General features: G+C 46.4%; 1 long non-coding RNA gene across 1 annotated transcript; it reads left to right on the top strand.

Moving 5' to 3' along the window:
* Positions 1 to 3865: 3865 nt before the first annotated feature.
* LOC310700794 lies at positions 3866 to 10298 on the top strand. Its single transcript, XR_014522823.1, has 2 exons — positions 3866 to 7505; positions 9951 to 10298. It is a non-coding gene; the product is annotated as an uncharacterized lncRNA (long non-coding RNA).
* The last annotated feature ends 562 nt before the right edge of the window (positions 10299 to 10860 follow it).

Below are 10860 nucleotides of genomic sequence, written 5' to 3'. Positions count from 1 at the left end.
CTTGCATTTTTTAAAAATAGTTTTCTAACAAGATTGTTGTGGGCTACATTCAACATTGCACAACTGGGCTTCCTGCTTCTTTCCTCCCACTACAGCCCCCACCTCAATCTGTTGTGGAAGGTTCCCTAAACCCTCTGGAGAAAACTTCTGGGTGTTTCAGGAGGATAGGAAGACTGTGTGGCTGGCGTTGGTTTCCACCCATGTTTTGTAAAGAGCAGAGTTCATTTGTCAAAAATTCAGCACTGAAAGCAGCACTGGGAAGAGACTGGTTGCCTTCTTTTTCATGTCTTCTAAGGCAATCCCCTTGACAAAATTAACCAGGACTGATATGCTACCCATCAGTGCAGATATACAGAAATCCCATGGACACAATTCAACACTGCATTCAATATACGGTACCTGAAAGACTAAGCAGCTTTTAAATGCTAGTAAGTAAATAGTGCCTGCTATGCACATACCTCTTTCTGAAGGACAAATAGTGCCCTGGCAATGTTGAATAAATCTTAGGAGTGCAAAGGGGGATGTGCACTGAAACACCCTTGGTTGAGAAAACAGAAATATCACTGCTTATTCTTAATATCATGTTTCCTTGTCTGCACATAAAGGTAAAGGGACCCCTGACCATTAGGTCCAGTTGTGGCCGACTCTGGGTTTGCAGGCGCTCATCTCGCTTTATTGCCTGAGGGAGCCGGCGTACAGCTTCCGGGTCATGTGGCCAGCATGACTAAGCCACCTCTGGCGAACCAGAGCAGCACACGGAAATACCGTTTTACCTTCCTGCCGGAGCGGTACCTATTTATCCACTTGCACTTTGACGTGCTTTCGAACTGCTAGGTTGGCAGGAGCAGGGACCGAGCAATGGGGGCTCACCCTGTTGTGGGGATTCGAACCGCCAACCTTCTGATCGGCAAGCCCAAGAGGCTCAGTGGTTTAACCCACAGCACCACCCGCGTCCGTTTGTCTGCACATAGGGTACTGCAAAACACACTTTCTGACTCTAAATTGGCCCTGGAGTCAAGGGGCAGGGATGGAGGGGAAAGGTCATGGAAAATCAGGCTACCTCCCAGAATGTGGGGATACCTAATAACAAGGATGTGGGGCACGAAAATGTCCCATGTTTAATTGCTGGCATTTCTGGGTAGGGCTGGGAGAGATCTGTTCTGAAATCCTAGAGAACTTCTGCCAATCTATATAGACAGTACTAAGCTAGGTGGACTAATACGAGTTAGTATAAGGCAGATTCCTGTGTACAGGAAAAAATCATGACACCATTTACTAGACCAAAGTGTGTTTTTGTGCTCCTGGTTATTATTATTTAGACAAATGCAATAAATAATAATAAATAATATGTTTTTGCAAATCACCTAAATAAAAAGCAATTCATCAGTATCACTGAGAACCATTTCACAGTCCATGATTCTGCATAAAATCCAGTTTATATGTCAGTCGTATCCTGCTCTTCCTCCCGCTGGTGTTTAAATAGAATAATAATCTCAGTGCTAGCAGGTTTCAAACATATGTTTGAATGGTATCCCCCAAAAAAGACTTCTCTAGAGAATATTAATGTAGAATAATAATGTGTAACTAGCCTTGTTTCGAACACAGACTATAAGCAGGTATGATACTATACAATGCCCTGTTCTGAATTTAAGCATAAAAATCAGCATGCTAAAGATTGATCCCCAATGGGCCAGGATTTTGTCCGTCACCTATCTATCTCACTAACTGGTTCTTGGATTCCCTCTCCCTTGTAGCCTCCCATATAAATGAAAGGCTGTCATTCACTTCTATGGAGAAGAGTTCATTGTTACCCTTGGAGATAATGCTATGATCAGGCCCAAACCTGCGTCTCTCTGACACTGAATGATTCAGCCTCCATCATAGGGACCACTGAATCACAGAGTCACATTCTATGTCAATGGGTTGCTGAAATATTGATAATCTATAACAAGTAGTTTCAGAGGGACGGGGCGGGCAGGTGTGGAGGACTACCTGGTACTGAACGGGGTAACTGTGCCCCTGAAGGACCAGGTGCACAGCCTGGGAGTCATTTTGGAGTCACAGCTGTCCATGGAGGCGCAGATCAATTCTGTGTCGAGGGCAGCTGTCTACCAGCTCTATCTTGTACGCAGGCTGAGACCCTACCTGCCCACAGACTGTCTTGCAAGAGTAGTGCATGCTCTGGTTATCTCCTGCTTGGACTACTGCAATGCACTCTTCCTGGGGCTACCTTTGAAGGTGACCCGGAAACTACAACTAAACCAGAATGCGGCAGCTAGACTGGTGACTGGTTGTGACCGCTGAAACCACATAACACTGGTCTTGAAAGACCTACATTGGCTCCCAGTACGTTTCTGAGCACAATTCAAAGTGTTGGTGCTGACCTTTAAAGCCCTAAATGGCCTCGGCCCAGTATACCTGAAGGAGCTTCTCCACCCCATTGTTCAGCCCGGACATTGAGGTCTAGTGCCAAGGGTATAAATAATAAAGTTGTAGTAGTAGTATGAGGAAAATGTGTCCCTCCAGCACCCATCATGCCTTACCCCTGAGGCTGTTAGGACTTGAAATCCCATCCCTGCTCTATAAAGACCCCACCTCTCATTACAATGGGCATATATGTAGAATAGAAACAAAGTTCATGTGCAAACAACTGCATGCCATAACTGCATTAACACACTTAGAAAAAATTAAGATACTGTCTTCCCTGACAAGGCTGTGCTGATCTTCAGTGCCCCTTCCATTGATGATCTTCGATGTCCCTTCCATAAACTGAGTAAATATGCATAAGATTGCACAGTTTGTGGCATTTTATTGGAGGGAAGGTAAAAAGAAGCTACCGTATTTTTCGCTCTATAACACGCACCTGACCATAACACGCACATCGTTTTTAGAGGAGGAAAACAAGGGAAAAAATATTCTGAATGAAACAGTGGACGTATCATTTTTGTGCTTCATGCTGTGGCCACAGACATGTGATCTGATGGTGAATTTGGGGTGACCCAATGCAAAAATCCTGAGAATCCCTGTGGATCCATGCTTTGTAACCACGTTTTTGCACCATTGCAGCCCCAGGCAACAGTGGGTGCATGATTTTTTTTGGGGGGGGACAGGCTGTAGCCATGGACATGCTGTGTGCTCTGATGGTGAATTTGGGGTGACCCAATGCAAAGATCCTGAGGATCCATGTGGATCCATGCTTTGTAACCACATTTTAAGTGGGGAGGGAAGGAAAAACACAGAAGGCTAAGAATGCAGGAGAGGGCTATAACGTGAGGAAAGGAAGGCAAAAGTTTCCCCCCACCCACCCACACAAGCCAGCCACTGTTTAAGGATTTCATCCTTTTAAATGGAAGAAAGCATATTTGAATGCTGTGTGTCTCCAAAAACAAAAAGCAGGAAGTCAAATCAGAATTTTAAGCCGAACCTGTAATCTCTCTTCCCTTCACATACATTGTTCCCTCCGGAGCAGGGACAGGATAGAGCGAGGGACGCTCTGCTTTCCCCTCTACTTGCCTGGAGGGGAGGGGCTTTCCCTGCTCTTTGTTTGGACGCTCTGCTTTCCCCTCTACTTGCCTGGAGGGGAGGGGCTTTCCCTGCTCTTTGTTTGGACGCTCTGCTCTCCTCTCTACTTGCCTGGAGGGGAGGGGCTTTCCCTGCTCTTTGTTTGGACGCTCTGCTCTCCTCTCTACTTGCCTGGAGGGGAGGGGCTTTCCCTGCTCTTTGTTTGGACGCTCTGCTCTCCTCTCTACTTGCCTGGAGGGGAGGGGCTTTCCCTGCTCTTTGTTCCGTTTGAGCAAACACAGCAACGAAACAGAGCAGGGTGGGCAGAGAGACCCTGAGGCAGAATGCAGGAAAGCAGCAGCTTCCTGTCTCACGGAGCTCCCTTCTCCCTGAAGCGCGGTTTGATTTTTGCCTTATTTTTCGGCTCCAGGGACCACACATTCGCTCCATAACACGCACAGACATTTCCCCTTCCTTTTTAGGAGAAAAAATCTGCGTGTTATAGAGCGAAAAATACGGTAAATCCTTGATAAAATGGCTATAAGAAAAGTGCATGTATCGCAGGCTGTCTTTAAAGGCCCAATAGCTGCTTCGCTTCTAAATTGCATAGCCATGAAGGCTCATTTTCCATTTCATATTAATTCATCATAACTGATTGATAATGTACAGTTAGCATGTATCTGTCCAAGATAACAAGTCAATTTTTTTAGTTCCCAAGTTCCCTACTCCTATGTCACCAATAACACCTTCCCTCCAAAAACGGACAGGTTTCTTTTAAACTCTGTCTTACCAGCCTGCCCAGTTAAATTATTTCTCTTGCGGTTTTGCAGACATAAACCTGAAACTGTATGCCAGATAATAAGAGAGAGAGAGACCCAAGAGGTATTGTATATTCTTAATCACTTAATAGCAATGACAACTCAAAGGAAACGAGAGATCAGCTAGCCTTTGTGCTTCCTTGGAAGGAGGAGAAAAATACCCATAGGGGAAAAAACTGTGTGAGACCTAATCTCTCAAAACTGGTTTGGTGCTTGAATGAAGTGAAGTCTGTCACTGTTCCTCTGTGTCGTCTATGAACTGTATTTAGAATGTGCTTGAAGAGCCAGCGCTGACCCACACTGTTCTGATTTCCAGACGCTTTCTCTTCCCCCGTCCTCACCCCCAAGTATTTGATTGCCAAGTCACTCATTGGGTACAATTGTGCTTTTTTGCCTGCAGTCAGCCTCCTCTTTCTCCTTGTGCTGGATGCCTTCAGCGATGGCACAATCCAGGCTAGTGACATCCCCAGTTTGTTAACAAAATGAATCAGAAGGAAGAGGCTGCTTAGACATGAAAAGCTATTTCTGCAGAACGGCTTGACGACTGCCAAAAAGCAGGCAGGGAAGGAAGTGGAAAGAGTCATCTTGGCAGTTCACGAGATTTTATTTTTTTTAATAATATGACACCAAAGGGTCTCTGGTGCCCTCCTTCCTGTATCAGTTGGCTTTAAGAAGCCACATGGTGCCCTCACTTCCAATTATACTAGCAAAATTATTTCCAATATCATGGGTGGAGTTGGGTGGCGGGGGGAGGGGAGGACTTTCATATTGCCAGGACCCCTGCAGGGTTCAATATGTGTCTCTGCTGCACAAAGGGATGCATTGCACCCTCTCCGTGAATCCCGGGACCCAGTGTCCCATTGGGAGCGATAGGGCAGAAGGCATGGAACCCAACAGTAGGTGACAGCACAGCCAGTGACAGGCGGAGCCAGCAAATTCAGGCTTCGTCCCTATCTTCCTCCCTGCTGGACACTACAAGGGCAACACTGAAAGGATGAAGATGGCAACCAATACCACTCTCTAGGCCAGTGTGAGGGCGAGGTTGGTGGGACAGTGCCCGCTTTGCCCTAATTGGCTGGCCTCCACGGGAGAGGAGGCAGGCTTTCTCGTCACCGGAACGGTGCCTGCAATTCCAGTGCATAAGAAAAATTAGCAGCCAGTCACTTGTATGGACAGCAGCCAAAGGGTCACAGTTAAGGATGGCTTGCTTCCTGCCCAAGATGTGCTTGGGCTGTTTTTGGTGCTCCGCACTTAGTTTTTCTTCTGAAGAATATCCTCCTACAAGCCTTAAGGCTCTCTTGCCCCTGCTGAAAGAGGGTGGCCTTTCACTTCAGGCAATGTGCAGAAGGAAATGTGATGTAGAACTAGAAGCACAACTCCACTCCATAGTCATCATAGTAATGACCACATGAACAATATGTGAATAGGGCTAAAATGTGGCGGTGTAGCATCCTCATGATCTGTGTTCTACCCACTTAGCCACACCTTCTTTCAGGATACCCCCTTTCCTTTTACCACCTTTCCTCCCCCACCCAATAGACAGAATTCAGTGCCCACTGACTTTGCTCAGTCCTCACTGGAGGGTGGACCAACCTCAATCTGTCCCCAGCCAGTCCCCTCCTGCCTACCTGCTTACCTCAACTAGTCCATATGGCAGCACTTCTAGCCTTCTTCATCCTCCTCCTTAGTCTCAGTGTTGCCCTTTGTAGAACTCAGCAGAGAGGAGGATGGGGACAAAACTAGAATTCTTTGGCTCTGCCTGTTGCTGGCACTGGATCCATATAAGGTTGGTCTCCCTGCCTTCAGCCCCAACAATAACCAATGGGTACCAGATACCACCAGCAGTATCTCTATGTGTGAGCGCCCTCTTCAGCCATCAACCCAGAGAGCTCTTGTGTTCCTTGATGTGGTCATGCAGGATATGATCCTCCCTCATCTCAGTTGGAAGAAGAAGGTAGAACCCCAGGTCACCCTGTATTTGATTTCTCCTATCCAGCATTACTGACTAAAGGAGCATCAACCTTTGGAGCTGGGGATATGGAGAGGAGCCATAGCTCTGTAGGAAAGGCTGTCCTTTGAATCCATTAAGTTCCCAGTTAACTCCCTGACATCCTCCTCTAAGGATCTTTGGTACCATGATGGTAAAGTTGTCAGTCTGAGACTTTGGAGTAGTCCGGGGATGGGAAACATGTGACACACAAACTTGGTGTTGTTGTCCTTTAACTCCCACCCACCCCAGTCGAAATAGTCAACAGTGAAGGATAATGGGAGTCCAACAACCTTTGGGGGACCACAGGGTCCCATCCCTGCAATGGACTATACTGGGCCAGATAGACCAACTGGTCTGGCTCAGTATAACATAATTTCCCATGTGGATATATGTAGCTTGTGTGTTCTCATTCTGAGTGGCGGCATTTGTTTTGCTTCATTTCATTTCAATTATGCTATGGCTGCCTACTGTGAAATACTGTCCACATTTTTATTTCTATTCCATGCATACCTATTCACACACCCTAGGATAAAAGGGTGGTTTTGCGTTCATGTTATATTTTTAAACTCTTTGGAAAAAGATGCACTGAGTACCCGCATATGTGCTCACATGTGCAGGTGCCACTTGCCTCTGTGTACATATCCCCAAGTCTGCATTTTTTAAAAAAAGTATTGTTGTTGTAGATTTTCTTATCATCAAAACTGGCAAGTGGGAGAATTTGGATTGACACCAGCATTGCTGCCATCTCCACCCCCGCCCCAATCTACTAATCCACAGAACTATAGGTACGCCAAACAGGAATCCATACCACAGTGATGAGCAGTATGATAGTACTTTCAGGGATATGTATCAACAAGTCCAGCACTATCAGATTAAGGAGAATGCAGGAGGACAACGAGGGGAAAAATGGAACAAATAAAATGAAGGTGGAATAAACTGGCAAAACCACTCCATTTCCAAGTATAAAATAAATACCAATGTCAGAACATTCTCTAGGGGAAACTGGACAGGTACAGAGTCTTCTGCTGTACAAAGCACTCCTGGACTCTTCATAGTACACATTCTACTATGGTCACAACAGGAGGTGGAACAATGGGTGCTGTGATGTCATACAGTTGTTGTAGAGAAAAACTGCAATGAGATGAAGCAATCAATCTTCCTTTTTTATTAGGGATTAATCCATAATGATCTGAGAGGTAAGAAGAAATCTGTCCCCATATGATGTGACGGGAGATTTTATGCCTTTGTTTGGAGTCAGTGACAAGGCTCCTTGCTTCAACCCTTCACTGTCTATATAGGTTGCCTTCCCCTTCCTTCTTTTTAGACCCTTCTCTACATTCGTTCTGGGCACATACTGAATTGATTTGTGCTTGTAGCTGTGCTTTGGGAACATACAGAGACCTGCATCAGGGTCAGGTAGCATTCACAAGGAGCTGCTATTGGGAATGTGTGTGCACCTTCTCACTCATCCAGCAGTGCAGATCCTAGGTTACCAAAGGAGTGACTAGGGAGCTCACCCATGTTTCAGATGTGTACCAACAGCTACTCATAGCTATGCCTTTGCGGATGAAGATCTGAAGAGTTCAGGAGAAATCCCCATTGGCCCTTGGTAATTTTCACCATGAGATGATTTTACCTTGTCAGTTTCATGTGGCAGGTGCGTCTCTCTCTCTCTGTGTATATATACACACACTCTCCCCCACATTCATACCTGGTGACAGATGGTGTTTACCACTGCAGTGGGAAAGCTTGAGAACAAACAGGCTCCCTGATGTGGTAAATACCAGCTTTTCGGTACGTGGGGGTGCGTTGATGAGAAAGTCATTGGGGTCCATGGGAAATTATGGCACTTGAAAGAGTCACCATTCGGATGGCTAGCTCTGGCCTTGCCTGCTCCAGGGGGCAATAAAGAAAGAGCTGAAAGATCCATAGAAGGACCTTGTTTGGGCACCCACACCAGTCATAGCTATCATCCAGGTGCCTGGGGGAGGAGAAGACCCTGGTCATTCTTCAGGGGCTACCAGGAATTACATAGGGTGCAGAACTTGTGGCCTTCCAGGTGTTGGCATTCATCAACCCAGCATGGTCATGAGAGCTGCAGCCCCCAACATCTGGAGACCGACAGATTCTCCTCACCCCTGCTTAATCGCTATAGATAGCTATAGGTCTTCATAAAAACTGGGGGAGTTTTTATTGTTGTCAAGAGTATCCAACAGCAAAGCCAGAGTCAATGCAGGCACAACAGTCCACAAACAGAGCAAATGGCGCTTCAGACTCCAGACCATGGCTAGGCAAACTAAGGGCCAGATCCGGCCCAATCGCCTTCTCAATCCGGCCCGCGGACGGTCCGGGAATCAGTGTGTTTTTACATTAGAATGTGTCCTTTTATTTCAAATGCATCTCTGGGTTATTTGTGGGGCATAGGAATTCTTTCATTTCCCCCCCAAAAATATAGTCCAGCCCCCCACAAGGTCTGAGGGACAGTGGACCAGCCCCCTGCTGAAAAAGTTTGCTGACCCCTGCTCCAGACCGACTAGATGAAGAAGGATGGCAAAGTGGCCCTTCTACTTTCCCTGTCCCTGAAATAAACAGTGCCTACCTGTTCACATTTTTTTTACCTGTTAATCCAACCCTACCAGACCCAAGATGCCCACCGCCTTCCTGGGGCTTAAGAGGAATCTAGCAGCGGTAAATGATGGGGAAACCTTGCCCCTCCTGAAGACCTCACCCTAATCTCCAACACTTAGGGACGGTTTTAAAAAACAGTGTATGAATTTTATTATCTCTCCCCAAAATGCAGTGGGTCCGCAAATCCCCATTCATACCCTAATTGGAAAGCTTTGGAGTGCATTGCTCAGGACAGGGGAGTGGAGCTTAAGGATGGGCTGTTCAGCAATTGGGGTGGGGGGTGAGGGGGTAGGGGCAGGACATGCCAATGCATTTCCCATCCTGATTTGGGGGGGGCAGTTGAGGGCTGCACTCCATCCCCACAGCGGGGGCTTTTCTTTTCTTTCTCCCCACCAGCTTTGAGCAGGCCTGTTTCAGATTGGCCTTTTTATGTTTGATCTAAAGAATAGTTGTTGGCCAATTCCATCTTTTCATCACTGTTCTGCCAGGCCTAGATCCAAGCGGCTTGTCAGATGCTCATTAACTCCCCCTTTGGCTCTTTGCTGTGTGTCTCCTAAGCTCATTGTGCCAAGAACTCGCGCTTCTTTCTCCTCCTTTCTCTGCTCCATCAGGGAGACAAATTACTTTCCAAAAAGGGGGATCGCCAGGGATGGTTTAATGAGAATTTCTGCGGGGCTGGGACTGGTGGAAAAAGCGATGTAGTTAACATTCGGTGGACTTAATTGGACTTTTCTCTTCTACCTCCTTCAAAAAAAAACTCCGAAGCTATCCTGTTAATCTCTCATTTGTAATCAATTGTGTTGACTCAACAAAAGTCTAGGTCGTCCTTTCTTCCTGTCCCAGACAATCCTTTGTTGCCTCTAAATGCCTCATTCTTGAGTGCTCCTGGTCTTGTAGATGGGCTCGATTGTTGACAGTTCATTATTGCGCTTTTGTCCATTTAATCTCCCTCGCTGTGTTTTGCATGTGCATGCCTTAATGAGCTCCGTTGGCAATTAACATGTTTCTCGCAGCAAACTGGTTGCTCAGACGTTTGGAGGAGTGGAGTGCAGGAAAAGGGCAACGCAGCTGCCTTGCAAGGCTCCCCGCTTTCCCAGCCCCGGCACACATCTCCCTCCCTTCCTTCCTTCCTCCCTCTCTCTCTCCTCCAGGCAGAAAACTTGCCTCCCTTGTCGATCCACCTGGGACAACCTCCCTCCGCCACCAAGGAAAGAAAGGGGGGGGGGAGGCCGTTGATTGGGCTGCGAGGGGAGGCCTCCAACGCTCAGCCAGGCAAATGGAGTTTACACCCAAAGGGTGTTTGTGTGTTATTTGTTTTTTTTTTAATAAATAAAAAAATTCTGCACGCCTGCAAAATCCTGGCAAGTTTTTAAGTGTCATTCTTTACATAGAGCAACCTCTAACCCCCCCTTAGGCACTAGGCCTGTTCAAGCTGTTGTGTTCATGCCTGTGGCTTTGGAAAAGGGTTTTCTTTTTTATAAAAAAATACATTATTTGAAGCTTGCTGGCAAGATTGCTGAAGTGTGAGCAGTCATGGACAGAAGAAACATCTTGTGGTGGAAAAGATAATTGGAGGCGTGTGTGTGTGTGTGTGTGTGACAGAATTACCCTCCCCCTCAATTTTAGCATTTTAATGCTATGAGGAGCATAGGCTAGAATAATGAATCGCCCACCTTGTTTTAGAGAGATGCTTGAGAGGGGGGATTGAGATCACAAACTGCACGTCATACATGCCCCAAAAGGAAAGGTTCCCCCCTCCACTGTGATACATATATATCACAATATATATCAATATATGATATATTGTTATTGTGCTTATTCATTATTCTTCTCCGCTAGTGGTTTGGTGCTCACATCCGCAGAAGCCAATACATTTATTTACTTATATTTATATTGATTTCAAACACATTTGTAGCCTGCTAT

This window comes from Podarcis liolepis, assembly GCF_965112155.1.
Source record: "Podarcis liolepis genome assembly, chromosome: 2".
In the NCBI taxonomy this organism is placed as follows: Eukaryota; Metazoa; Chordata; class Lepidosauria; order Squamata; family Lacertidae; genus Podarcis; species Podarcis liolepis.
Note: the sequence above shows the minus strand (reverse complement) of the source record. Positions and strands in the feature narration are given on the sequence as shown.